We start from the raw sequence: 23,057 nt of genomic DNA on the forward strand, positions 1-23,057 counted from the left end.
AGTATCAGACGCTCAACATTCGTAGCGAAGGGGAAGAAAAGAGTAGAGTTTGTTGAAGCGTTACAGATAGTTCATTCTGACTGAATAGGCACACGTAATAACCTGCCATATGAACATCAGATGTGTATGTCGACCTACCTTTTCAACAGCAACAAGGAAGATTTTGGTTTATATGTAGTCTGGAACTGACGTTCGGGACTTGTTTTTCATACACTTTCCAGTTTTTGATTAAGTTGAATTAAAAAGTGTTAGGTCCGTCTCACACTTCCACAGAATTGAATCACATTGGATATGTGCTATAATCTGACGATTCATTGATGATTAACTTCAATTCACCGCAACATCGAGAAACATTGTATTTGGGAGGGGGGGGGGGGGGAACAAGTAATATGCGGAACATCTAAAAGCTTGTAATGAGGTAAAATATGTATTTAACATAATTTGAAATAATTCTTTGTAAAATATTACTTAAAAAGGAGCACTTCTACAAACTAAAATATTGAGTAAAATACAGACTATGGTTTTATTTAAATTGTCATCGACTTACACGTGCATTGAGATTTTAGTTAGAGAATCTGGACCATTGGTCGCTGAGCAGTGACTAACAGGCCAGTCGGTTCTTGTGTCAAGGCTCCCACTTTACCATCGTAACGTCCGTGGCATGCAAAACTATTAATGAAGGGATAGAGGCACGTTTTCAGCAATTTTAAACTATAGTAAAGATTTTTCCTATGCAATCTATGAAGGTGAGAGTAAGTTTTCGGTATTTCTGTGGGTTCGAACCTCGCCGTTGACAGCCCTGAAAAAGGAATTCCGTGGTTTCAATTTTCACACTGGGCAAATGCTAAGACTGTTACCTTGATAAAGAACAAGGCCGCTTCCCTTCCACTCTTGGCCCTTTCTATCCTATCGTTGCCAAAAAACCTGTGTCGGTGCGACGTAAAGCAAATTGTAAAATAATAATAATAATAATAATAATATATTCGGATATAATTAATAGTACTACCCAGAAAGTTGTTTTAGGCTTTCTTCAGCTGTATAGTCTAATAATAATAATAATAATGTTACAAATTATCAAACACAGACACACATTTGAACATATTCAGAAAGTTAATATTCTTCTTCTTTCAGAAAAGCAACATATTTATTATCAAAAATGATTTTCCGAATTATTGTTTGCTTTTAATGTTTCTCTCAACTAGACTTTTGGATTTTTTTTTCTAGTTGCTTTACGTCGCACCGACACAGATAGGTCTTATGGCGACGATGGGACAGGAAAAGGCTAGGAGTGGGAAGGAAGTGGCTGTGGCCTTAATTAAGGTACAGCCCCGGCATTTGCCTGGTGTGAAAATGGGAAACCACGGAAAATCATCTTCAGGGCTGCCGACAGTGGGGCTCGAACCCACTATCTCCCGATTACTGGATACTGGCCGCACTTAAGCGACTGCAGCTATCGAGCTCGGTTTTTTGTATTTTAAGGCATGTTGTTTATGTATCTAGACTCAAGTTTGCAGTCAGGTTTTTATCGAGTAAAGGTTTATTTCCACTGCTTGTATTATGATTTAGTAAACTTCCGCTATATGTTGAGTAATCGCTGCAAACAAGTACGAGTGCCTGCCCACAGACTTCGCCCTGCTACCATCAGTCGCTCTTGGTCCGTTCACTGAAACCCTGCCGGTCACCGATCTAAGGTATAGTATTGTAGCTTCTTGCCCCGGAGGCTCATGTTCAATTCCTGCATCTGTCACTGTTTTGAAACACATCCTAACGTCAGTCAATTACGAATTCCACACAGATTATAAAATACGCTTAACATGCACCCAGCACTCGGGAATGTTGACTGCATTGACGTGAGGCACGTTATACGGAGCATAAATATTCGAGGTGCCACAGTTTTAAGTATGGATCTAGTTCACCTACTTATTGTTATTAGATGACGCCCTCGGGGCCTTGGTTCGCTTCCCGTTACGGTAGGGGTTAAATTCCGTCCCCGCACCTATTTTGTCCCCCTAGGGATATTCAGTTTGCACGGTTGGTACCTACTGTTTAGCCGTGCGCACACACGTAGCCTCTTCCCATTGTCTTGTGAGAGTTGGCTGTGTTTCCGTGCACAAGGAGGATTCCTTTTTCATGCTGAGCTGAGTTAGTACATTGTTCATTTTCTTTTTTTGCTATTGGCTTTACGTCGCACCGACACAGATATGCCTTACGGCGACGATGGGACAGGAAAGGGACTAGGACTGGGAAGGAAGCCGCCGTGGCCTTAATTAAGGTACAGCCTGGTGTGAAAATGCGGAAACCACGGAAACCAATCGAGCTCGGTATTGTTCATATTAGGAGCCTGTTATTCCTAGAGCGAGCACTGATACGTGTATGGAATACTGGACTGCATTTCGGTCGTGTGGTGTAGTTCCTGGCTACAGTGAGGTGATTGGCGTGAGTAACCATGGCGACCATTATAATAAATCATACAATGTTCGTAATTTCTTCCCCCTTCGTTTTATGTGTTATTTATGTTTATTATAATTTTCAGGTGGGAAAACGCAAGCAGTGTGATAAGGAGGCTGTGGAAAATGCTATTAAGGCAGTGAGAGACAAGATAATGGGTTAGAAATGTGCAAGCAAACCGTTGAACATCCCACGAGCAACGGTGAAGGACTTTGTTGAAAAAAATACCGAGAAAACATTTTTTCATATATGGCCTTCAAGTAATTCATTATAGGGAAGGTGTTTGGTAAGGTTAAAAAAGAAAAATGTATTAAAATTAATTTTACTTTTCATAAAGTTGTTGGGGGACGAAATTACGAACACATTTTTGGTAGTTTAGTTTTTGTAGTTTTTATGTTTATGCCAAATATTGACTACCTTACGTTATAACAGTTTCATTGTAACTTGCCCGTAAGTTGAGAATATATTCCGTAATGTATACACCAATTTTTAGCCTCGTCCATAATATTCCTTAATTTCTACAAGACCAAATCTGCTAAGGGGACGAAATATGGGTCGCCTACCTTTTGCCAGAAATTTAAGAATGGCAGGAGGGCTGATATGTGGTTGACATGGCACATGCAGTTCATCTCCTTAGGGGATGTGCCCGAAAAGAGCTGCACCAGCTCGGAATGTGAATACGAGTTTACCTTACTTACCTACTCATTTGAAGGAAACTAGAGTTAAGAAACCATGTTTGGCTCCTTGGCTGAATAGTCAGTGCACTGAATACGCTTTTCTTTTAACAGTTTGCTTTACGTCGCACAGACACACATAGGTCTTAATGGTGACGATGGAATAGGAAAGGACTAGGAATGGGAAGGGAACGACCGTGACCTTAATTAACGTTATAAGAGCACCAGCATTTGCCTGGTGTGAAAATGGGAAGCCACGGAAAAGCATCTTCACAACTGCCGATAATGGTGTTCGAACCCACTATCTCCCGAATGCAAGCTAACAGCTACGTGATCCAAACCGTGCGGCCACTTGCTCGATAGAGTTCTCTTCAGCTACATACAACCATCACACAACAGTGAATACATCCCTCTACATAGGGTTGACATCACGAAGGGCATTCGGCCGTAAATCTGAGGTCAGGGGGCACAACGTGTAGGGGGCTTGTCCTTTTCCCCTGACCTTCCATAGATGCTGTAAAGGTTTATGGTAAATAAATAATGAATGAATGAATGAAAAATACATATCAAGTGCCGACCCCAGTAAAACTGGGAATACGGTCGGAAAGAAGAAAGGTTATTGAACCATAGAGTAATACGAGGTTGGGGCCAAAGAAAGAGCAAAGGCATTAATAGCACTTGCACGATGACGTTTTTCCGTTTACGGCAGCCAATGTCTGGGTTACTTGAGTTCGATTCTGACCGATATTGCTCATCTGTATGTGTAACGTATCATCACATCAATCATATTTAACGTAAATGCGGAAACCACGGAAAGCTAATTCGCTTTCAACCCGTACTAGTCCCACAGACTAGTTTTCAATCCGTGACTGAGCCGAGATCGAACCTGGACAACTGAATGGGAAACAAGTGAAGTATGTTGATTGTTAATAACGTAAGCGTAGGCACGAGAACTCTAGTTCTATGTAGAATTTGATCCACAGAAGGAGGTGGGTGATTTCCTTATTTCTAAAACACATTGTCCTATGTCCGAGATGAGGGGCTGCCTGGCCGAGGCGGTAAAGGCGTGCTCGGTTCTCCCGGAAGGACGTGGGTTCGAATCCCCGTCAGGAAGTCATAAAATTTAAGAAACGAGATTTCCACTTCCGGAGGTGCATATGGCCCTGAGGTTCACTCAACCTATACCAAAAATGAGTACCAGGTTAATTCCTGGGGGCAAAGGGGGCGGGCGTAGAGCTAACCACTCTATCCAATCACGTGCCGATGTTAACAGTGGTGGAAGCCTTTACCTTCCACTCCTCCAAGGGCCTTCATGGCCTGTACGGAGATGACTTTGCTTTTTTATGTCCGAGATTCGAATCGTGGCTGTCTTCATGTGATGCCAGAAACGATATCATTAGTCTGTTACGCTCCTCTGACTTCGAAGTTAGCTTCCTAACATCTGTTAGACTTGTCATACCCTGCCGAGTAGAATGAACATTCGTGAACTTCGCTTTAGATGTACTTTTTATTAACATTTTGCTTTACACAGATAAGTCTTATGGCGACGAAGGGACAGAAAAGGGCTAGGAGTGGAAGGAATCATCATCTGCTTTGATTGACGTACAGACTCCGCAGTTGCTTAGTGTCAAAATAGGGAAACAACGGAAAACCATCTTCAGGGCTGCAGGCAGTTGGGTACAAACCCATTATCTTCCGAATGCAAGCTGACTGCTACGTGAGCTAAACAGCTGAAGACAGACTGATCTAGGAAGACAGGCCTCATGATGAACATAAACTGCAGTACTTTATCTCTACACGTCGAGGCTGGCTGCAGTATCGTCAACACTATTACAGATCTCACAATAATAAAACATACAAAATAGCTGCGCATTGAAGCCAGAGATGCTTCAAGTCCACACTATCCCCAAGTCTGTGTTCCGACTGGTTTACTGAACCCGATATAATGTTTACGAGGGATTTCGTGGTCCTTCCCTTTCTTTAGCCGATATTATAATTATACATACTCGCGGAACCTAAATATCCCGTTTCTTCCAGTTTAACGTGTAGATTCCATATTTTTATGCTGTTGTAGTAGCAGATATATTCTAGCCCGCTCAACCGTTCAGCAATGAGATTTGTACAAACCGAAGACAGCTTAGTATAACCTCTACAAATAAAGCAACTCCCTATACACAATCGTAGAGCAGCTTATACATATACAGGATGTTAGGTGTATACGTGCAGATATTTCTTGTAGCAATAGAGAACGATGTGACGAACCACTAAATATCAAACTTTTAGTAATCCGCGGAAGTTATTTTCGAGAGCAAAAGGATACGCTGTTTTTAGAATAGGTAGTATGCCTTGTTCTGTGAATGAATAGCTTTCCGTTGATAACAGGCAAGTCACGCGCCATCCATGCCAAACTGGTTTCTGTTTACGTTTCAGAGTAAATGTACTACTGTAACAGCTGAACGCTACCTTTGCAATGCCATGAGATGTTACGTAATATACTTGCCAAACTGGTTTTATGTTTACGAGCAACTGAACTACGATAACAGCTGAAGGCTGCTACCGGTGTACACCATGTTACGTTACATTCTCGCAAGACTGGTTTTGTTGTTGTTAGTATTTAGTTTCCGTCTTAGGGGCGTCAGACAACCCTAGTTATCGATTTCGGACCCTGGAGCTGTATCGAATTGTCAGCGTTAATATTGGTTCATTTGCTGTTACGTCATTTAGGGGATTGGGATATCTGTGGTCGTCAGCCCCGTGGTCTAGTGAGTATGGAAAGGACCTGAAAACCTGTGTCTTTACGCCAACGAAAGCAAGCATGGGATTGAATTGAATTAGGCAAGCACAGCCAACGTTTTACTCCAAACGAATAATGGACATGTTATACAAATAAATAAATTAAACGTACCTACATTTCGTGTTTCCTGCCGGGCTGTGTGGCTCAGACGGTTGAGGTGCTGGCCTTTTGACTCCAAGCTCGCAGGTTCGAACCTGGCCCAGTCCGGTGATATTTGAATGTGCTCAAATACGTCACACTCGTGCCGGTAGATTTAGTGGCACGTAAATAGAACCCCTGCGGGACTAAATTCCGGCACCTCATCGTCTCCGAAAACCGTAAACGTAACGCAAATACCATTATTTTCATTATTATTATTATTATTATTATTATTATTATTATTGACTACTCGCCAATATTGTCTGCCCAGAAAATACTTCTCATCGTTTATAACTATGGATCTCGACAGATGTGTAATGTCCTAATTATGATGATTTTCAAAATTGGCTTTACGTCGCACCGACACAGATAGGTCTTATGGCGACGATGGGACAGAAAAGGGGTAGAAGTGAGAAGGAATCATTCGTGGCCTTAATAAAGGTTCAGCTCCAGCATTTTCCTGATGTGAAAATGGGAAACCACGGAGAATCATCTTCAGGACTGTCGACAGTGGAGTTCGAACCCAGTATCTCCCCAATGAAAGTTCACAATTTCGCGCCCCTAACCGCACGACCAACGTATTCCAAGCTTTAATGGTACATGTTTAAGTTTGGCCTTGTGATACATCGCCTTTAATCTGCTCTGTAGCCTTTAAGAGTGTAGCATGGTCAATGACCTCAGTGCTTGTTTTGTTCACATATCTGGACTAAGAACTCGTCTCACTCGCCACAGCAAGTTCAAGGTCAACCACTTCTCTCTGTTTGTTTATTTATTTACCAAGGCATGTATGTCAACATTGTACTATGTCAACATGGTACCATGAAAATTTACTCAATAAACGGGGTTTTTGGGGGTCTCTGTCCTGGGTGGTGTGTTCTGCGGGCCTCCTCTGGGGTCCGTGTTGTTGCTGCTGTTATATCTCTGCGCGGTCAGGTATTTACCAACATGTCCAATTCAATTTATTGTATGTACAAGACATACGTCCAACTTGAATTATTTCATCCTCACAACTCTACTTCCTTACTCCATGGCCCAAGAGCTACACGTATAGCTCTACGAGTGTGGGAATGAAATAACTAATTTGATTAATTTTTTCCTATTTCGTAGTGATGAATATAAAACAAGCATTTTTGAATTTTTGCATGTGTTAATGATGATGATGATGTGATGGTGATGATGAAGATTGCTGTTTTAAGGCCACCGGCCCTTAAAAACGTAGAGTGTCTTCTGTTTTAACTCGTAGTGAACAAGAAACAAAATATAAGTTTCTCGAACACACATAAAGAACCAAAAAACCGAGCTCGATAGCTGCAGTCGCTTAAGTGCGGCCAGTATCCAGTATTCGGGAGATATGAGGTTCGAACTCCTCTGTCGGCAGCCCTAAAGACGGTTTTCCGTGGTTTGCCATGTTCACACCAGGCAAATGCTGGTGCTGTTCCTTAATTAAGGCCACGGTTCCTTCTTCACGATCCTAGCCCTTTCCTGTCCCGTCGTCGCCGTAAGATCTATCTGTGTCGTGGCGACGTACATCAACTCGTAAAAAAAGGGAATCAGCTGTCAAAGACACTGCACCCGTTGAATATGGTCAGGATGCACTCGCTCTTCATGCAGTGTCCTACGTTTGGTCCAAGTTGGTACACCAACGGCACGTGTTATACTACGCGTACGGCGCCCGGGATCATCGTTTACTATTGTTAGGATGCCCGGCTCCATGGCAAAACGGTTAGCGTGCTGGCCTCTGGTTATAGGGTCCCGGGTTCGATTCCCGGCAGGGTCGGTAATTTTAACCATCATGGTTAATTTCCATGGCATGGGGCTGCGTATATGTATTGCATTCATCCTCATTTAATTCTCATCAATATGCGCAGGTCACCTACGGGAGTCAAATCAAAAGACATGCACCTGGCGAGCCGAACCCGTCCTGGGATCTCCCGGCACTAAAAGCCATACGCCATTTCATTTCCATTGTCAGAATGTCTTCTTTCGCGTCTAGAATTACACGTGGCCGGTTAGGCCATCGCTTCTGAAAGCGTGATGTAACACAACCTATATCGCGATTACGCTGCAGTACAGCAAGTATCGTTGCTGGATTCGGCACCCGTCTGTTGGGAAGCCTTTTCCGATAGATTCATGGAGGGCGACCCGTGTTCTGTTCTGCCACACGATACACTAACAGCATATCATGGTATTCGTGGTATTCATACACTGGCATTATTCATATAATACTACTACTACTACTACTACTACTACGAAGTAACCCGCGTGCTAGTACGGACGATAATTCGCCTCTCTGACAGCTGTTATTCAGGTCAAGGTCAGACAGACAGACAGCTCATACCTCTAGTCCGGTGGTTTCATGTAGGGGCGGGAACCGGTCCTACCACATCCCCGTCGCTAGGAACAGCAGACAACCCAACCAGCACGTGACAGGTCTAGTGAATTTGTCAAACTGCTTACGTGGAATAATGGACATGTTATGAAAATAAATAAATTAAACGTATCAAAATAAACGTTGCCAGGCTGAGTGGCTCAGACGGTTCAAGCTCTGGTTTCATGAACTTAGCAGGCTCGGTCCTGGCTCACTCCGCTGGTATTTGAAGGTGCTAAAATACGTCCGCTTCTGATCGGTTGAATTACAAGCACGTTAAAGAATACCTGTGGGCGAAATTCCGAAACAGCGCGTCTCCATTGGCACGTAAACATTTACTATTATTATTATTATTATTATTATTATTATTATTATTATTATTATTATTATTGTCCGACTCGTTGGCTGAATGGTCAACGTACTGGCCTTCGGTTCAGAGGGTTCCGGGTTCAATTCCCGGCCGGGTCGGGAATTTTAACCTTAATTGGTTAATTCCAATGGCCCGGGGGCTGGGTGTTTGTGAAGTCCCCAATGTCCCTGAAACTCACACACCACACATAACACTATCCTCCACCAAATCAACACGCAGTTACCTCTACATGACCGATGCCGCCCACCCTCATCGGAGGGTCTGCCTTACAAGGGCTGCAATCGGCTAGTAATAGCCACACGAAATTAACTAAATTATTCTTATTATTATTATTATTATTATTATTATTATTATTATTATTATTATTATTACTGAGCGAGTTGGCCGTGTGATTAGGAGCGCGCGGCTATCAGATTGCATTTGTCGTAAAGCCACTCACCAATATTATAATAAAATCTGTGTTAGTCCATTATTACTAACTATTATGAAAATAAACGCCCCACTCAAACTTCGTAGCTGGTAATCTGTCAGAAAACACTAAAGAAAATAGTGAACTTTTAACAAGTCCGAATTATTATTAATCTTGTAATTGCGGACATGTCTCCGAAATTACTGAAACATGTACGTACAAATTGTTTTACGTCGCACCGACACAAGTAGGTCTTACGGCGACGATGGGAGAGAAAGTGGATACAAGTGGGAAGGAAGCGTTCGAGGCCTTAATAAAGGTACAGTCGCAGTATTTCCCTGATGTGAAAATGGGAAATTACGGAAAACCATCTTCCCGGCTGCCGACAGTGGAGTTCGAATCCACTATCACCAAAATGCAAGCTCACAGCTGCGCGCCCCTCACCGCACGACCAACTTATTCTAAGTTCTAATGCCGGTCTGAGTAGCTCGGACGATAGAGCGCTGGTCTTCTGATCCCACCTTGGCAGGTTCGATTGCGGCTCAGTTCGGTGCTATTTGAAGGTGCTCAAATACGCCAGTTTCGTGTCTGTAGATTTACTAGCATTAAAAACACTGCGGTAAAAAATTCTGGCATTTCAGCGTCTCCGAAAACAGTGAAAATTAGTTAGTGGAACGTAAAGATATTATTATTATTATTATTATTATTATTATTATTATTATTATTATTATTATTATTATTACGGAAGTTCTAATTAAGCGGGTCCATTACAGTCATCATTTTACCTATCGGCACTTACTGTCCAGTAATAAGCCTTCCGTCCGCCTCTGTGGTATAGTGGTTAGTGTGACTAGCTGCCACCCTTCGAAGGCCCGGGTTCGTTTTCCAGCTCTGACACAAAATTTGAAAAGTGGTACGAGGGCTGGAACGGGGTCCACTAAGCCTCGGGAGGTCTAATTAGTAGAGGTGGTTCGATTCGCACCTCAGCCGTCCTGAAAGTGGTTTCCCGTAGTTTTCCACTTCTCCAGGCAAATGCCGCGATGGTACCTAGCTTAGGACTACGGCCGCTTCCTTCCGTCTTCCTTGTCTATCCCTTCCCATCCCCCCGCAAGGCCCCTGTTCAGCATAGCAGGTAGGACTGCCTGGGCGAGGTACTGGTCATTCTCCCTAGTTTTATCCCCGACCCAATGTCTCACGCTCCAGGACACTGCCCTTGAGGCGGTAGAGGTGGGATCCCTTGCTGAGTCCCAGCGAAAACCAACCCTGGATGGTAAGCAGATTAGGAAAAGGAAGAATAAGCCTTCTATTACAAATGCCCGGCGGCAATTCCGCAGTAGCTCTTTTTCCCTCGAGCAATGTTCACGATGGATGCAACTACGGTTTTTTTAAATTTGTCTCATTAATAACAATTTCGCTGAATACTTATAACCTTTTCTTTCAGTGTCCACCGACCTTTCATTGACCTGAAAAGTTTATGAATAAGCATAGACAACTCGCATTGTCTATTGTCAGAAATTCATCATAGACTGTCGCAATAACAGCACAGAAATATTGCGCTCATTTTTCATTTACTTATTAACTATTTCCTTTCATTTTGTCAGCTTGGATCACTGAGTAATGCCATTGACGTCTTATAAATCACACACAACTACACAACACTTGATTCACATGCATGTGCTGGTACGGATCTTCGACATCACTGTAAGGATTCTGTGTACTTTTTACACAGACTACCCTAGACCGGTTTTCGAGTACAGCAAGTGGCCAGGCACGTGAGTCATCCTCTCCTGCTTGCCAAGCCTTTAGGGGAAGTGCACAACAACATGTGTTGGCCTGCGATAAGAAACAGGTTCAACAGGCCCTATACTCTGCTACTTTACTTCCACTACGCGTGGACAGAATGACGTAACCGGCGTATCCTGCTACGGCCGTTCAATACACATTAGGTCCTGAAATATTTGGCTCAGTTTTAGGAAAATTAATAGGACAAGGTAAAAAGTACATAGCATATATTGTGAGATATATGTTTCTTTGCCGACTAGCTTAATATCTGCACGTATACCCCTAACACTCTGTATAACACCCTTCCCCCTCCCCCCGAAATGGTACAGCAGCTCTCATGGATCTTGGTCTACCAAACGACCGCTCTTCAGCTTGAAGACCTGCAGATTACGAGGTGGTACGTGGTCGGTGCGACGAATCCTCTCGGTCGTTATTCTTGGCTTTCTAGACCAGGGTCGCTATCTTACCATCAGATATATTTTCATTTGTAAAAACAGAGGCTGAATGGATCTCGAAGCAGCTCTCAGATACAGGTAAAATCCCTGACCTGTTTGATAATCAAATTCTGGCCCTCCGGGAAAGAGGCAGGCACGTACCTCTAGACCGCGGACACTTGGAATTCACGAAATAGGTTTGCATTTTACCAATTACTGCATAGAAATCTAGACTCTTAATTATATGGGTTGATGACTCTTTGATGTGTTCTTTAAGCACTGTAAAAGGCAACAACCACCACAACAACAGTCTGTCCCTAATATCAGTCACCTCAAACAACCAACAGAAACAACAAACACTGAATATACAGTAGAGTTGTTACTTGAAGACCTCCACTCAAATTCCAGTGTATTGCAGCCAGTACTGGACGCCTTCACATTTGGCTCTGTATTTCTACATTAAAACTCGAACACTGTCTGATGGCGCAAACCTCCACAAAGTCTGAGTACCAGAGGCGAGATAAGAGCTGCTCACTGAAGGCGCAATGTAGCTTGTGCTTCACAGCTCACCAAACTGTAAACAAACGGTACAAAGCAACAGGGCCGTCGGGTATTGATAACATCTAAAATGTGTATAGTAGTTAAAAGTTATGAACACCGCTCGTCGTCGGATTGAAGTTCATAAAAAAAAATGGCACTACAGCCCTGAAGGGTGGCCTACCAAGCTGCCCTGCCCGAAGGCCTACAAATTACGAGGTGTCGTGTGGTCAGCACGACGAATCGTCTCGGCTGCTATTCTTGGCTTTCTAGACTGAGGCCGCCATCTCACCGTCAGTTAGCTCCTCAATTCTGATCACCTAGGCTGAGTGAACCTCGAACCAGCCCTCAGATCCAGGTAAAAATCCCTGACACGCTCGGGAAACGAACCCGGGGCCTCCGGGTAAGAGGCAGGCACGCTTCCCCTACATCACAGTGCCGGCATTAAGGATACAACTTTTAATTTCCTCTTCAAATATTACTAAAACATTCCAGGCGAACTTAGGCGTACTGTCAATAAATCCACTAGAAATCAGTGCATGTATAGTGCCGTACCTACAGATAGTGTGCACGTTCCTACTCGACAGTCTAGCCGATAGACGAAAGTTGGTTTCTGTGTCTGTACCATCAGATAGCAATTCACTTCTTCCAACTAAGCTCTGACAGTAAGAATACTATCTCATGAGTACGATTAGCTAAAGTTCGATTGACCGGGCGAGTTGGCCTTGAGGTTAGGGGCGCGCAGCTGTGAGCTTGCATCCGAGAGATAGTGGGTTCGACCCCACTGTCGGCAGCCCTGAAGATGGTTTTCCGTGGTTTCCCATTGTCATAATAAGCAAATGTTGGGGCTGTACTTTAATTAAGGCCACGGCCGCTTCCTTCCCAGTCCTAGCCCTTTCCTATCCCATCGTCGCCATAAGACCTATCTGTGTCGGTGCGACGTAAAGCGAATAGCAAAAAGAAGTTCGATTCCCTGTATTTTATTTGGATTAGGCCTAGGTTAATCTTCTATTTTTCGTGTCAAATGTTGAAACATACCTTCCTTTGTTTACACAAATTAAGGACACCCATTGGATATTATTTTTACAGGATTTAAAGTTTATTTTATTAAGAAGGAAGCCATACTTACCAGTGTCAGTCTAGTTAAATGTAACATAAAATCTTTCCAGTCTCTCAAATATACAATTTCAGTATAAATTATAGCACTATAACATCCTGTAAACAATACACACTATTATTCAAGGAATGGCATATATCATTCTACAAGAACTTCCTCGTATTCTATCAAATCACTTAAATCATGCGTATATATGTACAGTATTGTTGACGTTACGTAAACTTGTCAATGATAGTTGGTTGACAATATGAACAAGTGTTAACAAATAACGGTTGTATTGGTATTCAACCGTCACCGTATTAACTTATGCACTCATGTACTTATCTAGTCTGCCGAAGCGTAGTCCGTTATCTCCAAAACTGTTCTCGCAGAACGAATCATGCCATTCTTAGTGTTATAGTTTGTATTTGTTTTTTTACTAAATATTATAATTTATACTGAAACTGTGTGTTTGACAGACTGAAAAGATTTTATGTTACATTTAAATATATAGAGTGATCCAATATTCTCCGGAAACAACGTTGTCTCGTCATGGTTGTAGGGTATTGTTTAATTAATTTTTCCCTAAATTATTAATCTGTATATGTATTCTGGAGCCATGCATTGTCGACAAAGCGTAAATTTCCTTGACTTCCTGTACAAATCCACCTCACGTGGTGACTAAGATAAATGGAGGAATTTTCTTAATTGTTGATATCTCCGACGTTGAATAGAAAAAACAGCGTTACTTACCTTATATACAGCCATCACCGCATAAATGCGTCGAAAATTTTACCAGCTGTAAAAACTTTCATCGTCGAATATTCTTCTTTCTTATATAGCCTATTTCGAGTTCTATTTGAACGCTCAGCACACTACCAGCCAGAGGTATTTTGCCTGTCTGCATCGCACGATACGGAGCGTATAACGGATTTTTTTTGCACCCATCAAAAAACCGATTGTCTTTGACAGGTTGACCCCGCAATTTTACACTCTAACACTGATCAGCAGAAGGAGCTGTTTTCCTGGATATATCTTGGGACCATCCTTCTAGCTGCCTCTGAGTATCAGTGGTAGAGTATCGTCCTCCCTATCCCAAGATAGCGGGTTCAAACCCGGCAAAGGTAGTCAGACTTTTGAAGTGCGGAAAATAAGTCCATTCGACACTCCATATCGTACGTTGTCGGCATGTAAAAGATCTCTGGTGACACATTTGGTGTTTACCCGACAACATTAATTAAAATGGCCACAGATGCCCAGGATAGATTTGGTTCATTCTGCCATCTAGTAGGCCTAGAGTAAATTCAAACGCTGAAGTTGACGAGCAGACAGACAGACAGATGACTTCAGATTTAAATGTCTGCACATAGTAGGTGATGCCATACAAAAATCATCATCACCCTTCTAATGCCTTCCTTATATTTATCAATAGTAAAGCGGACTTACCGAAATATAGTGTATGATTTATCTCCCAAGTCTGTTATTATCTCGCCTATACGGCGTCAACTCGAAAGCCCTGCACCAGGCCTCTTCGGAGGCCACACGCTATTTTTACGATTAGTACGAACAGTCTCTCGATGCATGTTTCAGTAAAGAAGATTCATTTACCTGAGTACATTGTTCATGAAATTTGAGATGTTAGGAACCTACGTGCGAAGGCACGTGTCACTATGCTACTTCCCTTATAATATGCCAGTAACTCAACTAGGATGGTGGCTCCATGGCTGAATGGTTAGCGTGCTGGCCTTTGGTCCAGATGGTCCCGGGTTCGATTCCCGGCCGGGTCGGGGATTTTAACCTTAATTGGTTAATTCCAATTGCTCGGGGCTGGGTGTGTGTGGGATATTCGGCCTTAGAAATCATCCTAGGTAGGACCCTCATCTTCACAGACATGCAGGTCGCCTAATAAGCTGTATACGAGAAAAAGACCCGCACCAGGCCTCTCCGGAGGCCATATGCCATTTTTTAACTAGGATGGTCGGCAACAACTTGAACCGGGTATAGAAGCGTTAGACGGTTGGTTATACTGATAAATAATTTGAAGAATATAACTGGATATCGTGCTGTTGCCCTTTTATTAGCTCTTGAATTTGACCAATCAGATTGCTTCGTGGACCGAATTAAAATGGGCTTTACGAGACGATGTTGTAAATCTGCACCTAGCTTAAGACCGGCTTGATGGCTATGCCGGGAAGTCAACATCAAGCAACAACACACCATGAATTTCAGCCGATGTACCGAGCAAGTGACTGTACAGTTTAAGTCACGTAGCTATCAACTTTCATTCGGGAGATAGTGGGTTCGGACCCCACTGTAGGCAGCCCTGAAAATGGTTTTCCGTGTTTTCCCATTTTCATGCCAGGCTGTACCTTAATTAAGGCCACGGTCGCTTCCTTCCCACTCATAGCCCTTTCCTATCCTATCGTCGCCATAAGACGTATCTGTGTCGCTGAGACGTAAAGCACATTGAGAAAGAAAACAAATCCAGCCGATGTGACCGCAGCGTACTTGCTATGGAGGTCTTAAGCCACATGCACATTTAGTAACATCGTCTCGCAAAACCCATTCGAATTCGCCAGCGAAACTATCTGATTGGCTAAATTCAGCAACTGATAAAATTAAAACGGCATGAGATATTGAATTATTATTTTCAAATTATTTTTCGTGGTGTGGGTTACTGTAGTCACGTCCTAGTTCGTGAACCATGGGCAACGGCTGAGTGGCCTAGTAAGTGGTCCTGAGAGTCGGGATACCAGTTGCTATGGAATAGGAGTGGGCATCTCGGACATATTCTGAGTCATGGACCTCCTTGTGCTCAGGCGGCTAGGACTATACAATTCACCGGTGGTCCATAACCCATTAGAGGAGAGATCCTCACCTGGACTATGTGCAAGTAGGGTAGCATCCTGCTTCATGAATTTACCGAGCTCAGAACATTTTAATTAAGCCTCGGACCTATGGGAGTAACGGAGTCCCACTCCCATTTGACAGACGAGGGACTCCTTGGAAACAACTTGGCGAACGAAATGGAATTCGATGGGGAGCTATCAATATTAATGGGGCTTATGGAAGAAAGAAAGTAGAACTGACTGAGTCAACAAAGAGGATGCATCTGCATGTGCTAGGAGTAAGTGATATTCGAGTAAGGGGAGATAACGAGGAAGAGATAGGAGATTATAAAGTGTACATGACGGGTGTTAGAAAGGGAAGGGCAGAGTCTGGGGTAGGACTCTTTATTAAGAATACCATTGCACGCAACATAGTTTCTGTTAGGCACGTAAATGAGCGAATGATGTGGGTAGATTTGTCAGTTGGAGGAATCAGGACTAGAATTGTCTCCGTGTATTCACCGTGTGAGGGTGCAGATGAGGATGAAGTTGACACGTTTTATGAGGCATTGAGTGACATCGTGGTCAGGGCCAACAACAAGGATAGAATAGTGCTAATGGGCGATTTCAATTCGAGAGATGGGAATAAAACTGAAGGATACGAAAGGGTGATTGGTAAATGTGGGGAACATATGGAAGCTAATGGGAATGGGAAGCGTTTGCTGGACTTCTGTGCTAGTATGGGTTTAGCAGTTACAAATACATTCTCCAAGCATACGGCTATTCACCGCTACACATCGGAGGCTAGGGGTACCAGATCCATAATAGACTATATTTTAACCGACTTCGAATTCAGGAAATCTGTTCGGAATGTACGAGATTTCCGGGGATTTTTCGATGATAAAGACCACTATCTGATCTGTAGTGAACTAACTATCTCTAGGCCTAGGTTAGAGAATGTGACATATGTCTGCAAACGAATAACGGTAGAAAATCTCCAGGACGAGGAAATTAGACAGAAGTACATGGATATGATTAGTGAGGTTTCGACCAGTAGACAGCAAGCAGGTCCAGGATATAGAAAGCGAATGGGTGGCATACAGGGATGCTGTAGTAGAAACAGCAAGGAAATATCTAGGAAATACTTTGTGTAAAGATGGGAAAAGGCGAACATTTTGGTGGAATGATGAAGTGAGAGCAGCTTGTCAACGTAAAAAGAAGGCTTATCAGAAATGGCTCCAAACAAGGGCCGAGGCAGACAGGGATTTGTACGTAGATGAAAGAAACAGAGCGAAACAAATAGTTGTTGAATCCAAAAGGAAGTCTTGGAAAGATTTTGGTAATAACCTGGAAAGGCTAGGTCAACCAGCAGGGAAACCTTTCTGGACAGCAATAAAGAATCTTAGGAAGGGAGGGCAAAAGGAAATGAACAGTGTTTTGAGTAATTCAGGTGAACTCATAATAGATCCCAGGGAATCATTGGAGAGGTGGACGGAATATTTTGAAGATCTTCTCAATATAAAAGGAAATCATCCTGGTGGTGTTGTGAACAGCCAAGCTCATGGGGAGGAGGAAAATGATGGTGAAATTACGCTTGAGGAAGTGGAAAGGATGGTAAATAAACTCCATTGTCATAAAGCAGCAGGAATAGATGAAATTAGTCCTGAAATGGTGAAGTATTGTGGGAAGGCAGGGATGAAATGGCTTCAAAGAGTAGTAAGACTAGCATGGAGTGTTGGTAAGGTACCTTCAGATTAGACAAAAACAGTAATTGCACCTATCTATAAGCAAGGGAACAGGAAAGATTGCAACAACTATCGAGGTACCTCATTGATTAGTATACCAGGCAAAGTATTCACTGGCATCTTGGAAGGGAGGGTGCGATCAGTCGTTGAGAGCAAGTTGGATGAAAACCAGTGTGGTTTCAGACCACAGAGAGGCTGTCAGGATGAGATTTTCAGTATGCGCCAGGTAATTGAAAAATGCTACGAGAGGAATAGGCAGTTGTGTTTATGTTTCGTAGATCTAGAGAAAGCATATGACAGGGTACCGAGGGAAAAGATGTTCGCTATATTGGGGGACTATGGAATTAAAGGTAGATCATTAAAATCAGTCAAAGGCATTTATGTTAACAATTGGGCTTCAATAAGAATTGATGGTAGAATGAGTTCTTGGTTCAGGGTACTTACAGGGGTTAGACAAGGCTGTAATCTTTCACCTTTGCTGTTCGTAGTTTACATGGATCATCTGCTGAAAGGTATAAAATGGCAGAGAGGGATTCAGTTAGGTGGAAATGTAGTAAACAGTCTGGCCTATGCTGACGACTTGGTCTTAATGGCAGATTGTGCTGAAAGCCTCCAGTCTAATACCTTGGAACTTGAATTTCTTACCTACTGACATCAATTTAGTCTTCGAGAGGCTAATTTTCATACCATACTCATTACACTTATTTTCAATAGAATTGAATGTCAGATTGTTGATACAAAGCTTGAATAGGTCGATAATTTCAAGTATTTAGGTTGTGTGTTCTCCCAGGATGGTAATATAGTAAGTGAGATTGAATCAAGGTGTAGTAAAGCTAATGCAGTGAGCTCGCAGTTGCGATTCTGTAAGAAGGAAGTCAGCTCCCAGACGAAACTATCTTTTCATCGGTCTGTTTTCAGAGCAACTTTGCTTTACAGGATCGAAAGCTGGGTGGACTCAGGATATCTTATTCATAAGTTAGAAGTAACAGACATGGAAGTAGCAAGAATGATTGCTGGCACAAACACGTGGGAACAATGGCAGGAGGGTACTCTGAATGAGGAAATAAAGGCTAATTTAGAAATGAACTTGATGGATGAAGCTGTACGCATAAACCGGCTTCGGTGGTGGGGTCATGTGAGGCGAATGGAGGAGGATAGGTTACCTAGGAGAATAATGGACTCTGCTATGGAAGGTAAGAGAAGTAGAGGTAGACCAAGACGTCGATTGTTAGACTCAGTTTCTAACGATTTAAATACAAGAGGTATAGAACTAAATGAGGCTACAACACTAGTTGCAAATCGAGGATTGTGGCGACGTTTAGTAAACGTCAGAGAGGCTTGCAGACTGAACGCTGAAAGACATAACAGTCTATAATGATAATGTATGTATGTATATTTTCCGAATGACCAACCCTTTAACACTCATATACCCGGTTTACGTCGTTTGCGACCACTCTGTATAATAATCAGTCATACTCTAAAATACACTAGCAGTGACTTTCACAGTAGACGGTGTGAAGGTTGACAATAGTCCAACTCCTCGCAAATCACAGAAAATGCTGCCTACTTGAGAATTTAAGGATAACTGCAAGATGATGCATCGGCAAACATGGTCTCTTCGCTGTGTGGATTGTAATGCAGAATGCAGAATGCAGCCCATCCATTAAGAAATAGGCTAAATGTAAATCACTCGGTTTTGTGATAATAGCGCATCCCTGAGTTACCATCGTAAGGGTACTCTGATTGCTCTTAATGCCTTGTGATAACTGACATTCTTTTTATGTTTGTTGCCAAGAACTACGTATTACCTAAGGCCTCCTTTTTTCTTTTTACTACAAGACCAATCTCATCCTTATCGTATCTTCAAACGTTTTGGAATACTGTAGGCTATGCATCTCCCGCTGTAACAGAGAAAAATAAATTAATGTAGTAATATGTTTCGTGCAAAACTACTGAGTGCTCTTGACAGAAGTAACGTCGGACTAAATGTCTCAGATGGTGGAGCGTTGGCTTTCTGGCCCCAAGGTTGCAGGTTCGAGCTCGGCTTAATCTAGCGGTATTTGTTGGTGCTCAAATGCCCCAGCCTTATGTTGATTTGCCGGCACGTAGAACAACACATGCGTAACAAAATTCTGGCACCTCGGCGATTCTGGAAAGCATAAAAATACCATAGTTAGTGTGATGTAACGAACAGCAGCATTGATTAATTCATTAACATACAGTTCTTCACAGCGTAACTTCAAGGTCGTCGAATCTTTAAAAATCAGTGGATTCCTAGCATTCAAAATCAACAGAGATGCATCGTTCTGGCATATAAACTATATATGGCTATATAATATTAAATACAGCTCACTGACTTCAGAAAATGTATTAGTACAGGTTGACATAGATCAGGAGTTCATCAAATAACTTCGAACAGGAAGTCGGTTGAATCTCATGGTTACCAGCAACCTTTCTGTTTGTTTCCTAATCTCAGATAAGGAAAATGTTGTTGAACCGCGCCTTACTTTTAGCCCTGAAGAACCCTTCCAAACACAACCGCAGTATATTTTCATTTATTTTTACCCAGACCACTGCAAAACCAAAAAAAAATTCCTACGTTATACATACGTCCTCTGAATTAACAACTTAAAACATTGGAGGTTAGTCAGACTTTTCCGAATGAAGTACTGGTCGCAATTCAAACATAATTATACTTCAACCCCCCTTCCCCTCCAAAAAAAACCTCGTGTCCTCATCCCGAGGTTGTGCAGCTCTTTTCAGGCACACCCCCAATGGAGGTGAGCTGCATGTACCATTTTTACCACATACCAGCCCTCCTGCCATTCTTAAATGGGAATCGAACTCGGGACCCCGAGGACGGCAGCTAATAACACTAACCGTTAAGCTATGGAGGTGGACTTCTCAAACCCAGAGACACTATTGTTGAATAAACACGTAACAACCCATACCCTCCTACCTTAAGTAACACATTCGCTAAAATAATTGACCCTGAAACAAGAGCTTCAACGTGACCTTTAGGCAGCCATAGATGAACTAAAAACATAAAGATATTTACTAAAAAGGCCAAAATTAAAACCAAATAAAATAAAATAAAGCATTAAATAAACTAACATTTGTCAACAATCTTAAATCCAGATTTCGATGTACACCATAGACATTAAATGATCCTATCAACAAAGGGAAGGAAGCCAATGAAGTATAAAACAGCAAACATACCCTTACTTAGAGGATTTAATGTCTTCTGAGAACAGTAGTTTCGAGAAAGCAGACCGATGATAAAATAAGTAAGGATAGATAGATAGATAGATATGATTTATTTTAACTGGCAAAGTTAGGGACACGTGTCCAAGGAAACCGATAATACAGCGAGATGTGTGAAAAAAAAGCGACATATGTGACTGTACGACGCACACTCTGAGAATTCGAAGATTCACTTTCTTGAACTTATACTAACATCATGTGGAAGCTAAAAGAAGGCGAAGATTGCAAACACCATTTCAGCACTATGTAAATGACGATAATTCTAAAAAAATATTTATTTATTTATTTATTTATTTATTTATTTATTTATTTATTTATTTATTTATTTATTTATTTATTTATTTATTTATTTATTTATTTATTTATTTATTTATTTATTTATTTATTTATTTATTTGTTTGTTTGTTTGTTTGTTTGTTTATTCGTATCAGAACACTGAACATGGAAGCATAAAAAGGAACATATCTTATACAAAAGGGTTTTTTTTCTTACAATTTGATTTACGTCGCACCGACACAGCGAGGTCTTACGGCGACGATGGGATAGGAAAGGGTACAGCTCCGGCATTTGCCTGGTGTAAAAATGGGCAACTGCGGAAAACCATCTTCAGGGCTGCCGACAGAAGGGTTCGAACCCACTACCTCCCGAATGAAAGCTCACAGCCTCACGCTTCCAACCGCATAGCCAACTCGCTCGGTACTATACATAAGTAAACAATATCAAGTATACTGTAGTATAAATCTAACAGTAAAACTCTAAATTACGCTACGTTAGCCCAGTGCTGCGCTAGGCTACTTGCAGAGCCACGGTTCGTACCATACATTAAATCTTCCCTGGGTGCAGATTACAGGATTCAAAGAGCAATGAATCAAATGGCTCATAGTCTGGGTTTTGCTACATGCTCACAGTGTAGAGTAGTTATCGCCCGAATATCGCCTGCAAATATCCAATGCACCTTCCTACTCCTGTTCGAAGTCTGTTTATGATTTTTCAGGTTTTCCATTCTGACTTGGAGAAAGTCGTTCTTCCGGCATTAACCATGCTGACAGTTCTGTAGATTGGGTGCTGTAAAGTTGTATTTTGTTTTTATCTGAACTTTCCTTGAGTACTAGAGTATTTGGAAAGAAACTTCCTCGAAATGTTAGTCTTACATGTGATGGGATATATCCATACAGAGGGTTCTTTACGTTTGTTAGTATCCAGGCAAAAGAAAGAGAGCTAACTACTGTGGGAAATATGCAATGAAAGCGCGTAATTATATAAGGTACTGAAATGAAATGGCGTATGGCCTTTAGTGCCGGGAGTGTCCGAAGACATGTTCCAACGGTCGAATAATGGGGCTATCATTAAGCAATGAAAATGCTAGGAACTGTTCTTCGGCCATTGTTGACAGCTCAGTTTTGGACTACTTCTGTAAACTTTATTCCGAAGGAGTTACGAGGTTTCCCTTCCGCAGGGACTATTATATACAATACATAATTGTTATTAATGGGGAACAGAGTAGTACAGCGCTTTAGCAGCTTGCCTGTTTTTCCGGCGATCTCTGGTGTTGCTGGGGTAGGATTTTCAGTTGAAAATCTCATGGTGTTAGGAAGGGCATGCGACCTTTAATCCCCGGCCACAACTCTTTCAAACCTCAGTGCGTGCAGGGACTCTGAGCAGATGGGATAAGCTGCGGATGCTGATGATGTTGATGATGGTTATAGTTAATATTATTTGGCATCCAGCAGCAGTCGTTTGTTGTTTTTGGTATAATAGCTTTATACTCGTACTTCGGGGGTGTGAAGGTGTAAAACAATTGGATTTTGGGAATTCGTCAACCAAAAATTTGAATACCACTGTTCTAGACAATTCAGGAACATGATACACAATACTTAAGTATATGTCTGCTGTTATATGGCCAGATTTCGTACAAATAGCTGTAGGAACAACAAAACCTATATAGACTTGACCTAGTAGTAACGTGATTACCTTTGTGAAAATCCACAACCTGTTTCCAGTCATTCGACCGGGTCAGGAATGGAATGAATGAAGGCCCCATCTAGCGGCGAGGATAGGAATTGTGCCGGCTGCCGAAGCCTGTCGCACTCCTCTGGGGCAATGATTAATGACTGGCAGATGAAATGAAATGATATTGGAGAGTGTTGCTGGAATGATATATGACAGAGAA

General features: G+C 42.2%; 1 protein-coding gene and 1 long non-coding RNA gene across 2 annotated transcripts in view; one reads left to right on the top strand and one right to left on the bottom strand.

The window, feature by feature from the left end:
• Positions 1-23,057, top strand: part of LOC136866023 (ankyrin repeat and SAM domain-containing protein 1A) — an 878,495-nt gene that overhangs the window by 515,505 nt on the left and 339,933 nt on the right. The window lies entirely within an intron of this gene.
• LOC136866024 (uncharacterized) overlaps positions 19,652-23,057 on the bottom strand; it is a 51,837-nt gene continuing 48,431 nt past the window's right edge. Inside the window, exon 3 of the long non-coding RNA XR_010859478.2 lies at positions 19,652-19,772. This is a non-coding gene — a long non-coding RNA (uncharacterized lncRNA). The remainder of the gene's footprint in view (positions 19,773-23,057) is intronic.

Source organism: Anabrus simplex, chromosome 3, assembly GCF_040414725.1.
Source record: "Anabrus simplex isolate iqAnaSimp1 chromosome 3, ASM4041472v1, whole genome shotgun sequence".
NCBI lineage: Eukaryota > Metazoa > Arthropoda > Insecta > Orthoptera > Tettigoniidae > Anabrus > Anabrus simplex.